We start from the raw sequence: 5,677 nt of genomic DNA on the forward strand, positions 1-5,677 counted from the left end.
CAATGAAGAATTTGAGGTCAGATCAAAACTTTCCAAAAATAGCAGGTGACCTGTAATTTGAATTGCCAAAAATGGAAAGTTTTTCTCCTCAAGATTAAATCATTAAGAAAGCTTCAAATGAAATTTTGTCCAACATGAAAGTTGAAGATCGTTCTCTCCCATTTCCAAAAAGTCCAAGATCATGAATTTCTCATGTATGGTTGAAAAGATATGGATCAATCATGGCCAAGTGAATATTGAACTTCAAACATGCATAACTTCTTAACCAAAAGGCCAAATGGAGTGGTTCTTTTTTGTACATTCATGTCTTGACATATAATATCCAAATCATGCATCACATGCCATGCATTTTCATCACATAATCATTTGATTTTTCACTTGATTTTTGGAGGGAATTTTCAAGTTTAAAAATGATGCATTGTTTACACATGGCAACACTTCCATTGGCTCCAAAAGGATATTTTGAGTGAATTCAAGCAATTTCACGTGCAGTGTTCCATTCATTTTCATGCATAGAGGTGCATTATCTAATTTTGTACTTACACCTTATTTTCACTAATCCAATTACCAAATGGCCTAAGCATGATTAAGGGATGATTAACACAGCATATATATAGTAAATCATAACTGTTTCTGCATAATCACAATCAGAATTTTCAGATCTAGAAAAAATCACAAAGTTTTCTCTCATTTTGTTCTTCAATTTTCTTCACATAACTTCATCATCCATTGATCAATTCATCATCTAGATGCATTATGGAGCATGTTTGAAGCAAGAACCAAAGCAATTCATGCAGATTTGAAGCAGCTCGAAGCTTGCATCCAACAATGGTGAAATCTGGTTTTGGAGAGATCAAGCACGATTAAGCCTTCATTCTTCATCCATTCATCCATACAAGTGATTTGGAGTATCTGTTTGTGCATTGCAAGGCCTGGATTTGCTGAATTCCAAAGCTGCTTCTTCAAGAGGTCAGGAATCGATTCTCTCTATTCTCAAATTGCTTATGATGTTGTTGTAGATCTTTCAATGCTGATCAAACTGAGCTTCGAATCGTTAAATTCCATGTAGAATTGAATTAGTTACAGTGATTTAAAGTTTGATGTGTGATTCTTCTTTTGCTCGATTCTCTGAATATATGTTGAATTAGGACAAACCATGCCTGGATTAGTGATGAGTGATGAGAGATGAACACGATGATATGCTTGTTTTTAGTTTCTGGCAACTTTTGTTCTTGAGCATGCATGAACATGATGAACTGGATGAAGGTGATGAAAAAATATTTCCAGAACCGTGTTTGATCCGTTATAGTGTGTAATCCGCGTCCTGCATGTGTTTATGAATATATGCGCATGTATTGGTCCAGCGCATCGCTTGCATGGCATTTTGTTTGGTTCACGCACGCTTGACCTGGCCACATCACCTTTGACCGGCCACATCATTAATGAAACGCAGAGTTTCATTCACTTTAAGCGCGCTCATTTTAAATGGTTCCTCAATTCGAATCCGGTTGGTGGCAAATTTTCAAAAGGCTTCACATATTTCCTCATTTCCCTCCACATGTTCATACATACTTCACATGCATTTTTTTATTTTTTCTTTCACTTTCAAAATTCATAAATGATTGAATAATGGTCCAAAAAATATGGGAATTTTTGAATTGTTTTCCTTATTGTGTCTAGTCTTTTTTTGGTTATTTTTCCATAATTTGTGCATGGCTGGAAGATATTTTGCCCTAGGGTTTGTGAACATGTATGCTATTTGTACCTTGCCTTGCTTTTCCATTTGTGAAATGATGGTTGTTTATCCAATGCCTATGAAATTTTGCATGCTTAAACTAGACATCTTGCTGGACATTTTGGTGTTGAGTTTGAATTTTTATCAATTGCCATTGCTGAGTTATGATCTGGTGAATGTAGGTGTGACAATGTGTGTCACACCTTTGCTTGTCCAACTTGATTAATTTGTTTTCCATGCCAAATAAATTCCAAATGCTTTGATTTTTTGTATGATGCTTGATATGGATGTTGGGATTGATCATGATTTTTGCTGGAATTTTTGGATTCATTTCTGATTTGTTTGAGATTTTTCATTCTGGATGGTCATTTGTGAGCTTTTGAAGTGTCTTGAATTTCAATCATTTGTGAAATGCTTGTGCTTTATCCTATGAATGTGAAATTTTGCACACTCTTTCTAGACATATTAAAGGTTATTTTGGCTTTGATTTGAAGTTTTTACCATGTTTCATTTATGTTTTAGGATTGTGCTAAGTTGATGTACCATTTGGTGTCATATTTGTGCTTGTTTTGATTGCCTTGCCTTATGAAATTTTATTACCATGCCTAATGTTGCCCAATTGCCCTAATTTTTTGTGTGATGATCATGTTGTATGTTCTGTTTACCCATGAATTTTGTTGAGATTAATTGAATCATTTTTGAATTAATGTGCATTTGTTCATTCTGTTGTCTCAATGTGCTTTCAACTTGCATACCTTGCCATATTTGATTCATGAAATGAATTTGGTTGATGCTATTGATATAGGACCTTTTGGATGGTGTTCTTATTTGATTGAGGTTGATTCATGTTGAATTCCATGTTCTGTTTTGGATTATTTATCCTTCTTTGACCCTAGGCCTTGCCCTAGTGGTTTGTGACTCACAGTTGAGCTTTGATTTCAGGTTAAGAAGCACATTTTCCATAGTGATGATGCTCACTCATTTGGATTGATTAATTGGTTGATATTGGTTAACTTTGAGTTGTTTTGTAGGTGGATTTTAGCTCATTTGAGTTGAGATTGTGGCTTGCACCTTGTTGCATTGCTTGTTTGACTGTGTACTGTTGACTGTTGACTATTGGTTGTCTGTTTGACTTTTCGACTTGTATGCTGATTGAGTTAGATTTTTTTCAGGTACATAAGTTGCTTAAGTTCTTTTGAACTTGCTTTTGCTTTTTGCTTGGTTGCTTAACCATTTGAGGTATAACTCTCTGACTCCATGTAGTCTGGAAGACCTGTCCTGTTACTTGGGCAGGCACCTGTCTGAAGCCCTCCTTAAGAGGCAATGCTTGTGTTTGTTTATCTTTGTGCCAAGCAGGAAAATACCTCTATGAGGAAATTGGCAGATAAAAGAGATGTGTAATCCATCTCCTGCTATTCAGTTGAGTCATCCACTTTGCTCACACCATGTGTTGATGCATTGTGGATATTAACCCAAGATCTTTGTTGTGTCAGTCTTGTGGAGAAGAGTTCCAACTTTCTGAACTCCCGCACTTTCATTTGTCTGAAGCTCTCCCAGGCCAGGGATAAGAGCTGTGAGGTCTTACCCTCATTTCCCACTTCATCTGCTTCACCCTAACTCTCAATGTTAGGGTTAAGAGCTAACATCACCCTATTACAGTGGCTTGTGTTTCACAGCCTAACCTTGCGTGAGCCCACTTTGTTTGTATATAGTGTGTGCTAATTGTGTGTATGTTTGCTTTGCCTGTGTTGTGTAGGATAGCTTACTCCCTGTGCAAGTTAGATAGCAACCTTAACATAGGGATTGTATGCATGACAACTTCTAGGCTCGAGTCGTAGTCTCCCTAGTAGTTGGTGTCTCCCTTTGTATCTGGTTAGGCTAGTCCTTTTTCCCTGTGTAGGGGAACTACGTCGCCCTGATCCTCATACCAGATGAGGTACGTAGGCAGGAGATGAGCTGATCTCTCCGGGCGCCCTTTTTCTTTTTCAACCCCTTTGTGTGTGTTTGGAGTCTGACGTAAGTCCAGCGATTGGCAGTCGGTTTCCCGTGTTTGCTTCTTTGTTTGGAGTCTGACGTAAGTCCAACGATTGGCAGTCGGTTTCCTGTGTGTGTTTGTTGGTTCGGAGTCTGATGTAAGTCCAACGATTGGCATTCGGTTTCCATGTTTGCCTGTTTGTGTGGAGTCTAACGTAAGTCCAGCGATTGGCAGTCGGTTTCCTGTGTGGGTTTTGTTTGGCGTGCGTTAGCCGAGCTATGAGTGCTCTGATTCTTTTTCAGTCCGAGAAGATACGTATGCATAGGATGCGACATCCTAGCGAGCACGTTTCCCCTAGTCCCGAACTACGTCGACTCTGATGTCTGTGCCTGACAGACTACGTAGGCCCAGGATGCGATATCCTGCCGAGTCAGTTTCTTTTGTCTTTCTGTGTCTCTTTTCAGCCAGTGTGTTTGTTTGTGAGCAGTTTTTAGCAACCTTTATCTTTCCTTTTGAGCGTGGATCCCGTCGAGTACGACGGATGCGTAGGGGTGCTAATACCTTCCCTTTGCATAACCGACTCCCGATCCCATTTTTCTTTGGTCGCGAGACCATGTCTTTTCCAGGTTTACTTCGAGCATTTCCTTTCCCTCTTTTGGGATAAATAACGCACGGTGGCGGCTCTGTTGTTTTGGTTTCCCGCCGGTTTTTCGCGTAATGCGATAGTGTGCAACATGAAATTTATCTCCAATGAAAGAATCCATGCAAACCTACCTATCCTTGATGCGAAGAATTACGAAAAATGGTGCAAGCAAGTGAAAGTGTTGTTTGGCTATGAAGATGTTCTTGAAGTGATCAGGAACAAGGTGAATCTTCTTGTCAAAGGTGCAACTATGGCACAACAAACATCACATAAAGAAGAGAAGAAGAAGTATTTCAAAGCTCTTTTTTGATCCATCAATGTATGGATGGTGACAACTTTGAGAAAGTTGGTGATTGAAAATCTTAGAGAAGGCACACGCAGAAGCTGACAAGGAAAATGTGGTGAGGTTACAAACTCACAAGCGTCAATTTTAATTGATTCAAATGGAAAGAAAAGGAGACAATCAATGATTTCACAACGAGAATCACTCGGTTTGTGAATCAAGTGAAGGCATGTGGAGAAACACTCATGGAGCAGTAAATCTTGTGTTCTTTAACACTGAGATTTGACAACGTGGTTATAACGATTGAGTAATTGAAGGATCTTGCGACGATGAGCAAATAGGAGTTGCAAATCTCTCTTGGGGATCATGAGCAAAGGATGGAAGAGAGAAATTATAATAAGGGAAAGGCGGAGATCTCTTTGCAAGTTCGCTTCAATGAGAAGGACAAGAGATCGAAAGGAAAATGGCCCATGAAGAGTAAAGGGAATTTTTAGAATTTTGGTGGAAGAAAGTCCAAAAATTCCAAGAATTCGACTTGTTAAAGGGATGAGAGCATCTGCAACAAAAATGGTGATCAAGGAAACTTTAGAAGTGAAAAAAGAGGTTTACAAAAGCAAGGAGTAGTGCTTTAGGTGTCAAAGGTTCAATCATTTTGAAAAAGAGTGCAATGCGAATAAAAAGGAACCTCAAGGAGATGAAGTCAAAGTTGCAAGACAAGAGTTTGATGAAGAGAATATACTCTTGGTCATGATCATAGAAGGAAATTCTAGCAGCAGTAGGCTGTGAGATAACAACAATAATAATTCTGGGAATGCTGCAAAAACATGATGTAATCAGTTGCATGATAACATTAATCGGTTGCATGCAGAAGAAAATGTCATGGTGACAATGAGAGAATGAGTACAATGCAGCGAGGAATGGTATTTGGACTCGATTTGCTCTACTTATATGGAGGAGAGGAATGATTGGTTTGTTAAAATCAATTATCCCAAGAAGAACAAAGTTAAGTTTGTTGATGACACCACTCTAGCGGCCGATGGG

This window comes from Lathyrus oleraceus, chromosome 6 (genome assembly GCF_024323335.1).
Source record: "Lathyrus oleraceus cultivar Zhongwan6 chromosome 6, CAAS_Psat_ZW6_1.0, whole genome shotgun sequence".
In the NCBI taxonomy this organism is placed as follows: Eukaryota; Viridiplantae; Streptophyta; class Magnoliopsida; order Fabales; family Fabaceae; genus Lathyrus; species Lathyrus oleraceus.